Genomic DNA, 18,521 nt, shown 5'->3' with positions numbered 1-18,521 from the left:
TCACTTTTTTTTAATTCACTGGGATTCTTTATAGTTATGACAAGGATTTCTCAGTTTGAGTGGAAAGCATGCTATGGGTCAAAGAAACATAAAGTAATAGATTTTGCCGTTTTGGAAAAAAAAGAGCAAAACTGCAGACTCCTTAAATGGCAACCAGTGGAGGAAATAAGGATAGCTGTACATCTACTACCATGAAAAGCCAGCCAAGATATATGGCCGAGTTAAAATTCACAACACAACATATGAAACTTGATCCTATCTAAATAAAACGGACAAACAGCCTGATAACCAGACACATACAGATACACAAACACATTAGCACTAGTCAAGGATACATAGCCAGTAATTAACAGGAGCTACTTGCTGGGGAAACAGCAGAATTGTGTTGGGGAAAAAAAATAAGGGAAAAGCCAAATTCTCTTTATAATCCACATGTTTCTGTATTTGCATTTCTATAAGAAGCATGTTTTTATATGTTACTTGTATACATTTTTAACTTATAAAAATTTTATTTTAATGGACCATTATATTAATTTACAGTTCTTTTGCTAGAAATATTACTTGCAGGATAACAAACAGTAAATGTGTATTGTTGTTTGTTATTAATGAATCAGACATGCTCTCTCTGCCTTGACCCTTTGTACAAAAGGAACAGAAGTACACAAAGGAATAAACTCATACCTAATGGAGAACAGAGTAAGGAGGTATCACTTGGGGATGAGACAGTTGGCATGTATCTGGAAGCCAGCAAGTTGATGGAAGAGGCTTACAGGTAAAGGATGCCTTAGATGGCCAGCCCAGGACAAGCTATGAGGGTTGTGGAGAATGGCTGCCAGTCAGCCCAGGGAACCTGGCAAGCTCTGAAGGTGGGTCAACTGTACCCACCTGCTTTTCTCCACCACCCACCTCCACCCTCCAGCCCCTCCCTCACATGTAGTAAGTACAGGCAACTGGCCTTTACCCTCAGGCAAAAGAAAACAAGCCCCAGACAGCTCTTCTCTAAACAAATTAGACAGTTCTTCACACTGGAGATGTAAGGATTTTAGTCATCAACTTTATGTCTCACAGTAAAGTTTCATTCTGGCCATCAGGTGAGCTCAGCCTAAAAATGAACTTCCACTCAACTCTCCCACCTCATGTCCAGAGCACCCAGTTAGAATTATCAGTGGAGAGATATCACCCCACATAAATGGACCTTCTTTCTTAAATATGAGCAGGTAAGCAAAGATCACCAAGATAATGGCAGATCTAGCAGCTAGAGAGGGAAAGATCAAGACATATTAATGTGAAAAACAAATTCTGGTGGAAACAAAAATAATCAGGGAGTAGAATAAAAGTTGACTCAAGAGAGTTAAGAAAGATTTTATAAAAACATAAGATTTAAAAAAGAATAATTAGAGAAGAAATTAGAAATTTAAAATATGATAACAGAAATAAAATGTTCACAAATTGTAATATAAAAGGAAGGAAATCTCCTACAGCATAGGATGAAAAGAGAGAAATGTGAAAGAACAGATGAAATCCAAAAGCCCAATGTTCAGTAAATGGGGTCCCAGGAAAAGAGAATAGAGAAAAGGCTGGGAGTAGGGGTTGGGGAGACTAGTGGACTCCAGCCATTTCCCTATCTTGGCATTATGTATTCCCAGGGGAGCTATAATGGCAGTTGCTTTAAGACTGGAGGATAATATACTCAGGAAGGGGAGCTGAGGGTGGTCAGAAAATGACAAATGACTATCACTTTCTTAATGTGGCCTGATAGCACCAAGGAAGCCAGGGCCACAGCCTCTGTTCGTGTGGGCACTTGCATTCCAGTGAGAGCTCATCTGAATCACTGAGTAATGCCAAAATCAGGGCAGGCTGAGCAGAGCCTTCCCCTCATCACTAATGACCTGCCTGCAGGGTAACATCAGTGCACCTTCTTTGCATTTGGTTGTTCAAATACTTAGAATTGCACCCAATTCCCCCGGATTCAGTTTATGTTTCTCCATCTTGTTTACAAGGACATCATAATGTTTTCCTATGCCCTGGACTACAGAGTATAGATGGCACCTCTTGGATGAGTACCTGGCTAGTAAACATTTTGTCTCTTCTAGGAATGCCCCAACAGAGTCTGTATCTGTAGACTCCTAGCAGCCATGTTTGTATGATGGGATTCTGGTCCCTACCCAACTGGTCATGACTGATTGATCCAAGGGTAGATTTATGATCAATTTGAAAAAACTAGTTTTTACATTCTAGAAAGTTGAAAATTGGCCTAGAAAGATTCTAGAAACTTCTTTCTTTAGGCTTTGACCTAAAGAAAAGGGCCCCACAAATTCAAAAAGACAGGGTAGAAAAAAGCCAAAAACAAACAAAAGGAAAACAAAAAAGGTCACACAGGAGGAACTATAAGATAAAAATCTCAGAAGTATGGATGTTAAGAACTAAAAACTATAATACAGACAAAGATATATTAACTGGAGACTTTCAAATGAGGAAACTGAATCCATTAAAGACAGGTTTAGGGAAAGGCTCTGAGTTGAAAGATGAGGGCATTGTAAGAATTAGGAAAGGAGACATTTGAAGTAGCATTTTGTTCAGAAAGAAGTAGTAAGGCCAATGAGGAGGGAAAAATAGACAATACAAAATCCAATCAAAACATAAACAAAATATTTTAATCCAAAATTTGAAAATGAAAAGAAAAACTGCAGCATACTTAGAGAAGATACTAGCATCAATTAAGAAGTTTAAGATGAGCACTTGGCTTTCCACATTTTTATGAAACATTTCCAACACAGTTTAAAGAAAAAGTCTATCTACTTAAATCTCCTACTTTCTAGATGACATCCCTTTTGCCTTCAGCCAGTCACAATAATATTAAACTATTTGAAATGTATTTCTTTGTTTTTCCTTCATCCAGCTGTTTTATTTCTGTTATAGAGTCACACTGACCTGACTTGATAGCCAGTCTCTGCCATTTATCAAGTATGTGACCTGAGCAATTTTCTTGAATCTTAGAGTTTCATTTTCCTGATTTGTAATCTTTAAACACAATCATACATGGAAAACATTTGGCATGGTGCCTGGGATGTGGTGAGTACTCTATATATGGTAGTTCTTTTCTATTGTTTCTGCTATTGTTCCTTTTAATCGAACCCACATGTTAGCACTACCATAAAAGACATTAAGAAATGTACTCAGATGTGTTCAATTGATTCTTTTGTTACAAACATGTTTGACACTTTTAAGTGTGCTTTATATAAACCACACATAAAAGTTTTAACCTTGAGGTTCCTGATAAAGGTCAGAAGTTAGTTGCATTTATCAATATCTCTAGCACCAAATTTATTTAGCTCTTGGGTTGTATTATAGCCTTTAAGTTAAAAGAGCATGTGGCAAACTTGTATCAGAGCTGCCACTGCTGGAGCAGAAGCAGATTCTCTCAATACTGACATGTGAAATTGAATTTGAATGAATTTCAAATTAGAAAATGAATTTCAATTAGAAAATTAAATTCATTTTCAGTGAGAAATGAATTTCTCACTTGCAAGTGTGAAGATGGTTTTGTTCACTGAAATAAAAATTTCAAACTCAAAGAAAAGTGAAGTTTAACACTGAAGCCTCGAGAGTCACACACAAATCACTTCCGATCAGTCTGGTCAATAATTCTTTTCTGGAAGTACGCCATACAGAAACAAGAGAACACTGAAAACAGCCCAGGAACATGGGGAGCAACTTGGAATCATTGTCTGCTTCCTCTATTACAAAGGTAGATCTGCCACGTATGCGACACCACTGTCAGACGAACATGAAAAAATTTCCTATGGAGCATTTCCTAGATATGTTAGACATAAAATACCAAATGCACATCAAAACTCCCAGAAGATCTTTGAAAACAGATAGATTTGGGCACATAGCTCTCCCCATAAACCAGCAAACCAATTCAAAACATGGTCAAAGGAGGACTTCCCTTGTGGTCCAGTAGCTAAGACTCTGTGCTCCCAATGCAAGGGGCCCAGATTCGAATCCTAGTCAGGGAACTAGATCCCATGTGCCACAACTAAAAATCCCACCAGCTGGGACAAAAAGATTCCCCTGTGCTGCAGTTAAGATCTAGTGCAGCCAAATAAATAAATAATAAATTAAAAAAATAAACAAACACAGATGCACAAAGGATTTGAATAAATATACAATAGACGGATGGAGGAGCCTGGTAGGCTGCAGTCCGTGGGGTCACTAAGGGTCGGACACGACTGAGTGACTTCACTTTCACTTTTCACTTTCCACTTTCACACATTGGAGAAGGAAATGGCAACCCACTCCAGTGTTCTTGCCTGGAGAATCCCAGGGACGGGGGAGCCTGGTGGGCTTCCGTCTATGGGATCACACAGAGTCGGACATGACTGAAGTGACTTAGCAGCAGCAGACAGTAAGCACATGAAAAAATGTTCAGTATCACTAGTCATTAGGGAAATGAAAATCAAAACCACAATGAGATACAACTTCACCCCCAATAGAAAGGGTTCTATTTTTAAAAATGGAAGGAAGAGAAGGAAAAGAAGAAAAATAAGTATTGGTGAGGATGTGGAGAAATTGGCACCTTTGTGCATTGTTGGTAGGAATGTAAAATGGTGCAGCCACTATGTAAAACAGTTTGGTGATTTCTCAAAATTAAACATAAAATTACCATGTGATTCAGCAATTCCACTCCTAGGAACACACCCAAAGAACTGAAAGTAGATACTTATATACTCATGTTCACAGAATACATAAATATATGAACAGATATACTCAGTTCATAGCCAAAAGGTAGAAATAAATGAAGTGTCCATCAACAAATGAATAAACAAAATGTGTTATATACATACAAGGGAATATCATTCAGCCTTTTAAGAAGGAATAAAATTCTAATACACACTACAGTATGGATGAATTAAATATTATTCTAAGTGAAGCAAGCTAGATACTAAAGGCCAAATGAGGGGCTTCCCATGCAGCACAGTGGTAAACAACCCACCTGCCAATGCAGGAGATGCAGGAGATATGGGTTAGATCCCTGGGTCGGGAAGATCCCCTGAAGAAGGATATAGGAACCACTCCAGTATCTTTGCCTGGAAACTTCTGTGGACAGAGGAGCTTGACAGGCTATAGTTCATGAGGTTGTAGAATTGGACATAACTGAGCAACTGCGCACACAAAGGACAAATATAGTAATATGATTCTACTTACATGAGGTACCAGACAAGGCAAACTCATTAAGAGAGAAAGCAGAATAAAGATTACCCAGGAGGCGGGTGGAGGAATGGGGAGCTATTCTGATGGGTACAGAATTTCTTTAGGGTGATGAAAAAGTTCAGAAATAGTGGTGATTGTTATACATCATCACTGAATTATATACTTAAAAGGGTAAATTTTGCAAATTCCAGTTCAAGATGGCAGAATAGAAGACTGTGTGCTCATCTCCTCCTGTGATAGCACCAAAATCACAACCATCCACAGGAGGATGCTGGAACCCATCCAAAAAAGGTACCCTGCATCCAAAGACAAAGAAGAAGCCACATTAAGACAGTAGGAGGGGCACAATCATGATAAAATCAAATCCCACACCCACCAGTTGGGTGACCCATAAACTGGAGAACAATAATAAAAAAGAAGTTCTCCCACTGTTGTGAAGGTTCGGAACCCCACATCAGGCTCCCCAACCTGGGGATCCTACAAAGGGACTGGGAACCCCCAAGGAATCTGACCATGAAGGCCAGCAGGATTTGATTACACGACTTCCACAGGACTGGGGGAAACTGACTCCAGTCGTGGAGGGCACAAACAAAACCTTGCGTGTACCAAGACTCAGAGGAAAGGAGCAGTGACTCCACAGGAAACTGAACCAAAACTACCTGCTAGTGTTGAAGGGTCTCTTGTGGAGGCATGGGTCAGCAGGGGCTCACAACAGGGATGGGGGGGACTGGCAGCAGCTGTCTGGGAAGGTCCCCTTTGGCATAAAACCTCTTGGAGTTCCCCATTAACCTGACCATAGAGCCCAAAGACCCCAGGGTTGGGTTGTCTCAGGTTAAAAAACTACCAGGAAGAGAGGGTAACCCCTCCCTTTAATTGGATTAAAGCTTTACTGAGCAAGTAAAGCAGAGCCCACCAGAGCAACATCCAGTTTTTCCCACCGCCAGTCCTTCCCATCAGGAAGCTTACATAAGCCTCTTAGCCTCCTCCATCAGAAGGAAGACAGAAGAAACAAGAAGAACCACAATCACACAACAAATAAAACAAAACTACATTACAGAAAGTTTATCAGCATGAAAAAGCAGAAAGTTAAGTCCCAGATGAAGGGACAGATAAAATCCCAGAAAAACAACTAAACGAAGTGGAAATAGGCAACATTCTAGAAAAGGAATTCAGAATAATGACAGTGAATATGATTCAGGATCTTGGAAAAAGAATGGAGGCCAAGATTGAGAAGATGCAAGAAATGTTTATCAAAGACCTACAAGAACTAAAGAACAAACAAACAGAGATGAATAATACACCAGAAGGAATCCATAGCAGAATAACTGAGGCAGAAGCACAGAAAAATGACCTGGAGAATGGTGGAATTGCTGCTGCAAAACAGAATATAGAAAAAGAAAAAAGAAAAGAAATGAAGACAGTCTAGGAGACCTGATGTGAAGAGCCTACTCATTGGAAAAGACCTTGATGCTGGGATGATTTAAGGCAGGAAGAGAAGGGGATGACAGAGGATAAGATGGTTGGATGGCATCACCGACTTAATGGACACAAGTTTGCGCAAACTCTGGGAGATGGTCAAGGACAGGGAAGCCTGGCATGCTGCAATCCATGGGGTTGCAAAGAGTCAGACACAACTGAGCAACAATCATGTAGTTATGTCTGAACAAGAATAAAGAGACCTCTGAAAGTGAAAGTGTCAGTTGCATGGTCATGTAGGACTCGGCAAAACCATGGACTGTATCCTGCCAGGTCCCTCTGTCCATGGAATTCTCCAGGCAAGAATACTGGAGAGGGCTGCATTTCCTTCTCCAGGGGGGTCTTCCTGCCCAGGGATCGAACCCAGGTCTCCTGCATTGCAGGCAAATTCTTTGCCTTCTGAGTCACCAGGGAAGTGTTAAATACATGAATATTTGCATTATAGGGGTCCCAGAAAGAGAAGAGAGAGAAAGGACTTGAAAATTGTTTGAAGAGATATTAGCTGAAAACTTCCCTAAAGTGGGAAAGGAAATAATCAACCAAGTCCAGGAAGCACAGAGAGTCCCAGGCAGGATGAACCCAAGGAGGAACACAATGAGACACATAATAATCAAACTGACAAAAATTAAAGACAAAGATAAAATATTAAAAGCAACAAGGAAAAATGACAATTAACATACAAGGCAACTCCCATCAGGCTATCAGCTGATTTCTCAACAGAAACTCCACAAGACAGAAGGGAATGGGATGATGGTGATAAAAGGGAAGAACCTACAACCAAGAATACCCTGCCCAGCAAGGCTTTCCTTCAGATTTGATGGAGAAATCAAAAGGTTTCCAGACAAGCAAAAGTTAAGATAATTCACCACCACAAAATCAGCTTCACAAGAAATGTTAAAGTAAATTCTCTAGGCAGAAAATAAGAGAAGGAAAAGACCTACCTATAGAAAATAAACCCAAAACAATTAAGAAAATGGTAATGGGATCATCAGTTCAGTTCAGTCGCTCAGTCGTGTCCGACTCTTTGCGACCCCATGAATCACAGTACGCCAGGCCTCCCTGTCCATCACCAACTCCTGGAGTTCACTCAAACTCACAATTGGATCATACATATCGATAATTACCTTCAATGTAAATGGATTAAATGCACAAACCAAAAGACACCGACTGGCTGAGCAGATAAAAACATGTGCATGTATACAGTTTCACTTGCCACAAAACTCTGCTTGACTCCCCAAATTATATGTCATTATTTCATATTGATGAGTTAATCATGTTCCCATTATGGCTTGAAATTGTAATTATCTTTTTTGTCTGGCTATTGATTGCGAAAACTGATGAATATCTTTCATTATAGTGATTATGTGGGGCTTCCCTTGTGGCTCAGCTGATAAAGACTATGCCTGTAATGTGGGAGACCTGGGTTTGATCCCTGGGTTGGAAAGATCCCCTGGAGAAGGGAAAGACTACCCATTTCTTGTTTTGCTATTGACTGCAAAAACTGATAAACATCTTTAACTACTGTGATTATGTAAGTAATACTCACTTAATCACTTGGATCACAGCCTTGTCTAACTCAGTGAAACTATGAGCCATGCCATGTAGGGCCACCTAAGATGGATGGGTCATGGTGGAGAGTTCGGACAAAACATGGCCCACTGGAGAAGGGAATGGCAAGCCAGTATTCTTGCCTTGAGCACCCCATGAACAGTATGAAAAGGCAAAAAGATTTAACACTGAAAGATGAACTCCCCGGGTTGGTAGGTCCCAATATGCTACTGGAGATCAGTGGAGAAAGAGCTCCAGCAAGAATGAAGAGGCTGAGTCAAAGTGAAAACAACTCCCAGTTGTGGATATGACTAGTGATGGAAGGAAAGTCCAATGCTTTCGGACAATATTGCTGTAAGAACCCAGAATGTTAGGTCCATGAATCAAGGTAAATTGGAAGTGGTCAAGAGTGAACATTGACATTTTAGGAATCAGTAAAATAAATGGACTGGAATGGGCTAATTTAATTTAGATGACCTTTATATCTACTACTGTGGGCAAGAAGCCCTTAGAAGAAATGGAGTAGCTCTCATAGTCAACAAAAGAGTCTGAAATGCAGTACTTGGGTGCAATCTCAAAAGTGACAGATGATCTCTGTTCATTTCCAAGGCAAATCATTCAATATCACAGTAATCCAAGTCTATGCCCCAACCACTAATGCCGAAGAAGAAGAGTTCTATGAAGACCTACAAGACCTCCTAGAACTAACACAAAAAAGATGTTCTTTTCATCATAGGGGACTGGAATGCAAAAGTAGGAAGTCAAGAGATACCTGGAGTAACAGGCAAGTTTGGCCTTGGAGTACAAAATGAAGCAGGGCAAAGGCTAATAAAGTTTTGCCAAGAGAACACACTGGTCATAGAAAACACCTTCTTCCAACAACACAGGAGATGACTCTATACGTGGACATCACCAGATGATCAATACCAAAATCAGATTGATTATATTCTTTGTAACCAAAGATGGAGGAGTTCTATACAGTCAGCAAGAACAAGACCAGAAGCTGACTGTGGCTCAGATCATGAACTCCTTATTGCAAGATTCAAATTTAACTAGAAGAAAGTAGGGAAAACCACTGGACCATTCAGGTATGACCGAAATCAAATCCCTTACAATTATACAGTAAAGTGACAAATAGATTCAAGGGATTAGATCTGATAGACAGAGTGCCTGAAGAACTATGGACAGATGTTTGTAACACTGTACGGGAGGCAGTGATCAAGACCATCCCCAAGAAAAAATGAAAAAGGCAAAATGGTTGCAAAATGGAGGCCTTACAAATAGCTGAGCAAAAAGAGAAGTAAAAGGCAAAGGAGAAAAGGAAAGCTATGCCCATCTGAATGCAGAGTTCCAAAGAATAGCACATAGAGATAAAGTGATCAATGCAAAGAAACAGAGGAAAAAAAAAAAAAAGAATGGGAAAGACTAGAGATCTATTCAAGAAAATTAGAGACACCAAGAGGACATTTCAATCAAAGATGAGCACAATAAAGGACAGAAATGGTATGGATTTAATAGAAGTAGAAGATGTTAAGAGGAGGTGGCAAGAACACACAGAAGAACTGTATAAAAAAGATCTGAATGACCCAGATAACCATGATGGTGTGATCATTCACCTATAGTCAGACATCCTGGAGTGCAAAGTCAAGTGGGCCTTAGGAAACATCACAACGAACAAACTAGTGGAGGTGATGGAATTCCAGTTGAGCTGTTTCAAATCCTAAAAGATGATGCTGTGAAAGTGCTGCACTCAATATGCCAGCAAATTTGGAAAACCCAGCAGTGGCCACAGGACTGGAAAAGGTCAGTCTTCGTCCCAATCCCAAAGAAAGGCAATGCCAAAGAATGCTCAAACAACCGCACAATTGCACTCATCTCACATGCTATTAAAGTAATGCTCAAAATTCTTCAAGGTAAGTTTCAATAGTACATGAACTGAGAGCATCCAGATGCACAATGTGGATTTAGAAAAGGCAGAGGAACCAGAAATCAAATTGCCAATATCTGTTGGATCACAGAAAAAGCAAGAGAGTTTCAGAAAAACATCTACTTCTCCTTCATTGACTATGCTAAAGTCGTTGACTGTGTGGATCACAACAAACTGTGGAAAATTCTAAAAGAGATGGGAATACCAGATCACCTTACCTGCCACCTGAGAAATCTGTATGCAGGTCAAGAAGCAACAGTTAGAACAGGATATGGAACAACGGACTGATTCCAAATTGGGAAAGGAATACATGAAGGCTGCATATTGTCACCTTGCATATTTAACTTATATGCAGAGTACATCATGCAAAATCCCAGGCTGGATTCAACATTGCCAGGAGAAATATCAATAACCTCAGATATGCAGGTATGCAGATGATACCACCCTTATGGCAGAGAGCAAAGAGGAACTAAAGAGCCTCTTGATGAAAGCAAAAGAGGAGAGTAAAGAGCTGGCTTAAAATTCAACATTCAAAAAATGAAGATCATGGTATCCAGTCCCATCACTTCATGGCAAATAGATGGGGAAACAATAGAAACAGTGAGAGACTTAATTTTCCTGGACTCCAGATCACTGCAGATGGTGACTGCAGCCATGAAATTAAAAGATGATTACTCGTTGGAAGAAAAGCTATGACAAACCTAGACAGCATATTAAAAAGCAGAGACATTACTTTACTGACAAAGATCCGTCTAGTCAAAGCTATGGTTTTTCCAGTAGTCATGTATGAATATGAGTGTTGGACCTTAAAGAAAGCTGAGCTCCGAAGAATTGATGTTTTCAAACTGTGGTGTTGCAGAAGACTCTTCAGAGTCCCTTGGTTTGCAAGGAGATCAAACCAGTCAATCCTAAAGGAAATCAACCCTGAATATTCATTGGAAGGACTGATGCTGAAGCTGAAGCTCCAATACTTTGACCACCTGATGTGAAGAACTGACCCATTGGAAAAGACCCTAATGATGAGAAAGACTGAAGGCAGGAGGAGAAGGGGATGACAGCGTATGAGATGGTTGGATGGCATCACTGACTCGATGGACATGAGTTCGAGCATGATTTTTGCTTTATGTATCTTTGTTTTTAAGGTGTCTAATGATTTATGATCTTCTTTGTGAATTGTACCTTTTATCATTTAAAATATTCATTCTTGTTTCATTTAAAATAAATATTTTTTTTAAATGGCAAACTTTGTTATGTAGACTTCAACCACAACTTAAAAAAAAAAACACCTCATCTTAACCCACATAAAAAAGTAAAATAAAGCTTCTAAAGCCCTTGGCCCATGTATAATGCCATAAAACTGTTTTATAACTACATCTAGCAAGCAGCTCAGCCAAGGAATGTGATACTTTAATAGTATAATAAATACCAAAAGTCTCTGCAACAGATTTCTCTTACTGGTTTAAAACAACAGGATTTTTTTTAATTAAAAAAAGAATTAATAGAGCTTTTTGATGGTTATATTTTTAATAGATTATGAACAAAGATCTGTTCAGAGCAGAGATGGCATGCGCTTTATCACATATCAGGAAAACACATACAATCAGACTCTAATGTGTTTTCTACTGATAGCAACTGATTAAAACCAGTAAAAAGCCTTTTTGTCTATATTTAAGCCTGAGAATAATTATGAGCTAAATAATAGAGGCAGGATACTTCTACTTTCAGCCAAAATGGGGTAAAGACTGGATTTACTGTCTGAAACAACTAAAAATCTGGACAAAAAATATATGAAAGAATAGTTCTCAAGATGTTAGCCATCAGGTAGTAAAGGACAGTGATGTGTGAGAGATGGGAACAAAACCAGTGAACCCAATGATTGCTCCAGGTTCAGACAGCTAGAGAAAAAGTAGAATGTATTAAGAAGAGACACGGAAGATTTTAAGAAGTCTCCAAATGAAATTCTAGAGATTAAAACTTCAACATCTAAGATGATAAATACACTGGATGGGATTAAAGGCAGGTTAAACCCATTGCAGAAGAAAAGATTAGTGAACTTGAAGGCAAAGCAATGGAAACTATGCAAAAAGAAAAAAAAAAAACCCCACAAAAATCACTTTTAAAAAAGAAAAGGAGAGCAATAGTGAGATAAGAGACTTCAAGTGGCTTAATATATGTATAAGCAGAGTCTCTAAAGGAGAGGGAAAGATGTAATGGTCAAAAAAATTTCCAAATTTGATGAAAACTATAAAGCCACATATCAAGAAGTTCAGTGACCCCAAAGGATAAAAAAATCACTCCTTGTCATTCAGGTCTCAGTTGAAATGTCAGAGAAGCCTTCCCTTCCCATCAAACCTTAAAGTAGCATTATGTAATAAAGGTCCGTCTAGTCAAGGCTATGGTTTTTCCAGTGGTCATGTATGGATGTTAGAGTTGGACTGTGAAGAAAGCTGAGCGCCGAAGAATTGATGCTTTTGAACTGTGGTGCTGGAGAAGACTCTTGAGAGTCCCTTGGACTGCAAGGAGATCCAACCAGTCCATTCTAAAGGAGGTCAATCCTGGGTGTTCATTGGAAGGACTGATGCTGAAGCTGAAATACTCCAATACTTTGGCCACCTCATGCGACGAGTTGACTCACTGGAAAATACTGATGCTGGGAGGGATTGGGGGGTGGGAGGAGATGGGGACGATAGAGAATGAGATGGCTGGATAGCATCACCGACTCGATGGACATGAGTTTGAGTGAACTCCGGGAGTTGGTGATGGACAGGGAGGCCTGGCGTGCTGTGGTTCATGGGGTTGCAAAGAGTCGGACACGACTGAGTGACTGAAATGAACTGAACTGAACTGAAAAAATTGTGTTTTTTTTTTACATATCCCTACTTTTCCCCCAATGTAAGGACAGGCCCTTGTCTACATTCTTCACTAGAACATACAGGCACTGTGTTCCCAGGACCTAGCAGAGCACCCAACACTGAGAATGTACTCAATATATAGTTCATGGGTGACTGAATAATTTTATCTATTCCTAACCTTTAGGCTTCCCAGGTAGTTCAGTGGTAAAGAATCTACCTCCCAATGCAGGAGACACAGGAGACACGGATTCGATCCCTGGGTCGGGAAGATTCCCTGGAGGAGAAAATGGCAACCCACTCCAGTATTCTTGCTTGGAGAATTCCATGGACAGAGGAGCTGGGCAGGCTATAGTCAACAGGGTCACAAAGAGTTGGACACATCTGAGCAACTGAGCATGCAACCTTTAGTAATGAATTCCTATTTCAAAATCCCTCTCACATGATCAAAATGAAAAAAAAAAAGAAAAAAAAATGATCAAAATGGTTCTTTCTGCATTCCGAACATTTCCTTTTGCTCCAAAATTAATGTTGCCATTGAACAATATGGCATTTACTAGCACTAAATGTCATTGTCTAAAAGTGAAGTTACCTAACCATTTCCTGAGGAATGTCCTACGAGAAAATGCTTCCAGGCCAGATTGACCTCAGGCAAGACTCTGGCAACACTACTGCCAAGCTTGACATCCAGCTTTCCACAGAATATATTCTCAGCTCTCCAGCAGAACACCATTTTCATCAAAACAGCGGTTTACTGGACAGCAATTGTAAGCAAATATTTTACACTTTATATACATTTTCTATTTAATCTATGATGAAGTTACAGATAAGGCAACTGAGGCCTAGGAAGGTAATGTAATATACCTAGTCACATGGCTAGTAAGTGGCAGAATATAAATCTGACTCCAAAATGTTGTTCTTTATACAACCCTGAGATCACATTAAAGTGTTATGAAATTGTGGTTAAGTATCAAGCAGCAAGGACTTCTCTGGTGGCTCAGATGTTAAAGTGTCTGCTTACACTGCGGAGACCCAGGTTCAATCCCTGGGTCGGGAAGATCCTCTGGAGAAGGAAATGGCAACCCCCTCCAGTACTCTTGCCTGGAAAATCCCATGGACGGAGGAAAGTGGTAGGCTACAGTCCATGGGGTCGCAAAGAAGTGAGCGACTTCACTTTTTCACTTTTATCAAGCAGCAAACATCTCCTACGAAAGGATATAAGTTAGAGTTTGCTTTCCATTTAATAAAACAAAAAAGATCAAATCCTTAATATGTATGTTCACAGAACCTCTACGATTGAGATGAGAATCAACAACACTTGTCTCAGCCAAGGTATTTTCTCTTAAAACTAGGAAGATTTAAATACCTGAAGGCTTCAATAGACCTGGAGAAGGAAATGGCAACCCACTCCAGTATTCTTGCCTGGAGAATCCCACGGACAGGGAGCCTGGCGGCCTTCAGTCCATGGGATTGCAAGAGTCGGACACGACTTAAGAGACTAAACCACCACCACCACCACCACCACCACTTCAATAGAATACCAAGAAAATAAAGTTTCTACATTCTAGAGGACTGGCTGAAGGGAAACAGAATAGCTTTCACTAACTTTCAGATGTACTTTTTCACTTTTCACATTTTCAGTTCAGTTCAGTTCAGTTCAGTCGCTCAGTGATGTCCAACTCTCTGCGACCCCATGAATCACAGCACGCCAGGCCTCCCTGTCCATCACCAACTCCCAGAGTTCACTCAAACCCATGTCCACAGAGTCGGTGATGCCATCCAGCCATCTCATTCTCCGTCGTCCCCTTCTCCTCCCGCCCCCAACCTTTCCCAGCATCAGAGTCTTTTCCAGTGAGTCAACTCGTCGCATGAGGTGACCAAAGTATTGGAGTTTCAGCTTTAGCATCAGTCCTTCCAATGAACAACCAGGATTGATCTCCTTTAGAGTGGATTGGTTGGATCTCCTTTCACATTTTAGAATCTCTGAAATTCATGTGCATCTCACAATCAGTAGTGTTTGACCATCACCCAGGCAGCAGTTAGTGATGTGGTAATCAGTCCACATGAGTGAATTCAGTCATAGCCATTCATAGTCATTGATTCTATGTCTAAATAAGTAAAAAATAACTTTAAAAATAGTTGTTCAAGACATATTTTTCCTTTTTTATGGAGATATAATTGACATATAATACTATACAATTTAAGTTGCACAATGTGTTGGTTTGACTCACTTATATATTGCCATATAATAACTACAGTAGTGCTAGCTAACAATGGCACACATTTATAATTTCTTTTTCATAGTGAGAATAGGTAAGCTTTAGTCTCTTAGCAATGTTAAAGTTTGTGATACACTGTTGTTGAATATAATTCCTATGTTGTGCATCAGATTTCCAGAACTTGTTTATCTACTGTTTGTATTTGGTACCCTTAAATAGTATGTTTTCAACGTCCCCACCCCCAGCCCTTGGTGCCCAACTAATCTCTATCAAAATAACTTTTTCTTAAAACTTCATGCTGTTTTAACTTTACTTTTTTTTATATAAGAACAATATAATCTGGAGAACCCACTCCAGTGTTCTTGCTTGGAGAAGCCCAGGGACGGGGGAGCCTGGTGGGCTTCCGTCTATGGGGTCGCACAGAGTCGGACACGACTGAAGCGACTTAGCAGCAGCAGCAGCAGGACATAATCACTCATGGTGTAAAACAAATAAATGAATAGTTGAATAGAGAAAGAGGATTTTTTGAGATAAAATAAACTTTAGATGACTCAGTCCCCAGTTCACATGAGTAAACTGAGGCACATAAAAGTTATGCAACTTGCCCAGAGGCAAAGATTTACTTAGTGAGAAGACGTGGATCTGTACTCAAAACTATGAAATCCCAGTTGAACACCCAAGAGAATGTATAGTATTCTACTACAATTTCTTCTTTTCATGTAGGAGGGAGCCATGCTAAAATGTTTTCATGAACCACCAGAGTGCTACCTTATGGGTAAGTCCCAATACAGACATTGGCTAAGCCATGAAATATAGACAATATGTCCTCTGATGCTTATCTCCCAGGCATTGTGTCTCCTTAAGTTCATAAAGATGAACTCAATTCTTTGTAATAGCAATAAAATAATTAACTAAAAAGTTTGCTACTAAATAGTTCCTTTATATTCAAAGTATGTGATCTTTTCCTGACATAATTGCCATTTTAATAGGGAGATCTTGAATACTGAAAACCACTTAGATTCTAAAATTCACATTTTATGTTGAATGTCACTGTATATATATCTGTGTAGCTGTATATATATATGTATATATACAGCAGTATGAAATGAAAATATATCAGTATTTTAATATAGTGTTTTCATTAAAGGCAAATGAACAAAAAAAAAAGAACAATATATACTTTGTAAAGAAAAACACTACTTCAGAATATACAACAAATTGCAAAGAAGAAAACTGAGATAGCACTGTTGATAGTTAATACTTTACACAATTTTTGCACAGGTGTATATATATGCGTAAAATATATACATATATATGCATGTGTGTGGACACATAAAACTGGAAAATACATACATATATCCTATAATATTACATCTATATAATTTAACTAATCTATACTTTTCACAACATGATCCTATCAGATGCAGGTTTGCATTATGCATTTCTAACCTGGCATCAAGTTGTGAACGTTCTCTGCATCAGTAAGCAGGTTTCCCCAGCATGGTATCTAACAAAGACAGATTCACTCAACACGTACTGCATCCCATTTAAGCAGTTCCCAGTTGTTGGGCATGTATGGGTTGTTCCATTTCTCTGTCCCTGGCAATGTTGAGATGGAGCATATCTGATGATTGCATGCTGTCAAATTAAGGAAGTGGAGGAGGAGTTGGAATCCTCCTTGCTGATCTGGTCTCCTCCTCCAGGTTTGAGGTGGATAGTCATGTAAGGTGATTTGCCCTGGTGGGCTTCCCTGTTAGCTCAGCTGGTAAAGAATCCACCTGCAATGTGGGAGACCTGGGTTCGATCCCTGGGTTGGGAAGACCCCCTGGAGAAGGGAACAGCTACCCACTCCAGTATTCCGGCCTGGAGAATTCCATGGACTGCATAGTCTATGGGGCCGCAAAGAGTTGGACATGACTGAACGACTTTCACAGTAATGTCTGATCAGGGTATGGAGGATAAGGAATGCACAGAAGAGGATACTACCTACTACTGTCACCATGATAGCAGCAAGGATCCTGAGATGGCGAAAACTTTGCCGGGGCACCTGAAGCTGGACTTCCTGATATCTCTATCTGCCCATCTGGTCCCAGGTCAGATTCAGGAGGGTAATGTTTTCTCTGACGAGTTCAGAAAGGAGCCATTGTGGATCCACTTGGATTCTGATCTGGAATAGGAGCTACATACTCCATCTCCACTGGAACCAATCTCAGCAGTCAGTTCACCATTTAGGTTACCAGGCTTACTCCTGATCAGCACACTGGAGGGCCCATAGATAATTGTCAAAAAGATCATTTCACTTCTCTCAATAATGTGTGGGAGGATTTCCATCCCACACTGCAGTGGTGTGTTGTAGATGCTGACCCTTTGGATGATGAGCGTCTTGCTGTCTGGGTCATAGTTGGATACCTGTGAGTAACTCACATACCATTTGTCATCAGTGTCACTGGAGTGGCAGATGGCAGGCACGGAATCCACGTTCTCTGCCATGGAGCTGGTATTGACTGAGATGCCTGGGATTTCCAACTCTCAGACCTCAGGCCAGCCAGTTGCTCTCTGGTTCCTGTTGATGGCTTCTACCCACACAGTGTAGCTCCCCATGTCACTTAATTAAGACTCCCTGATCAGCAGGTCATCTGTCATAGCACACGTTCCCAGCCATTGAACATGGGCCCATGCCACAGGACCAGTTTCCCTCACAGGGTGCACCTGGGCCTCGAAAGGTCCATGAGTTGCATGGTCCTCCTGGTGGAGGGGTCTCTCCAGGGACCAGGCAGCCTCTTGTGTCCTCTCATAGAACTGCATCAAAATAACTTTTAATCAAGATAAAAAATTCTAAAGGTTAATTGGTTTACTTCTTTAGGATTACATAAAATAAGGGTGTACCTCACAGTTGATATCTTAGATTTAAGAAGGTCAATATTTCATTTGGGAAGACACTATTGGCCTTTTGGTTATAAACAGTTTGGCACTCCATCCCTTCGGGCCCCTACCCCTAAAATGGAAGGCATGGCACAATAAAAATCATAGGAACTTTCCATGCTTCAGCATAACACTCAGGCAGCCAAAGGATTAGTGCTCCTGAGAAAGAAAGATGATGACACAGAGAAAGGGCTTAGTCGTCAAAGGCTTAGTGTCAATGAAGAAATAAGCAAGTGCAAGTTTTAAAGCTGAAACAGTCAATAGCAGTAGGAACAGCATAATCACACTACCTCTGAGCACCTAAAACCTGTCAGGCACCAAGTGCTTTACATAAACTCATTTAATCCTCTAACAATTGTATGTTCA

General features: G+C 40.1%; 1 pseudogene; it reads right to left on the bottom strand.

The window, feature by feature from the left end:
- Positions 1–17,333: 17,333 nt before the first annotated feature.
- Positions 17,334–17,723, bottom strand: LOC148774423 (cell adhesion molecule CEACAM18 pseudogene; annotated as a pseudogene).
- Between the last annotated feature and the right edge of the window lie 798 nt (positions 17,724–18,521).

The sequence above is a fragment of the Moschus berezovskii genome, chromosome 22 (assembly GCF_049115385.1).
Source record: "Moschus berezovskii isolate FMDL1 chromosome 22, NW_MosBer_1.0, whole genome shotgun sequence".
NCBI classification, from domain to species: Eukaryota; Metazoa; Chordata; class Mammalia; order Artiodactyla; family Moschidae; genus Moschus; species Moschus berezovskii.
This window is presented reverse-complemented; position numbering and strand designations above follow the sequence as displayed.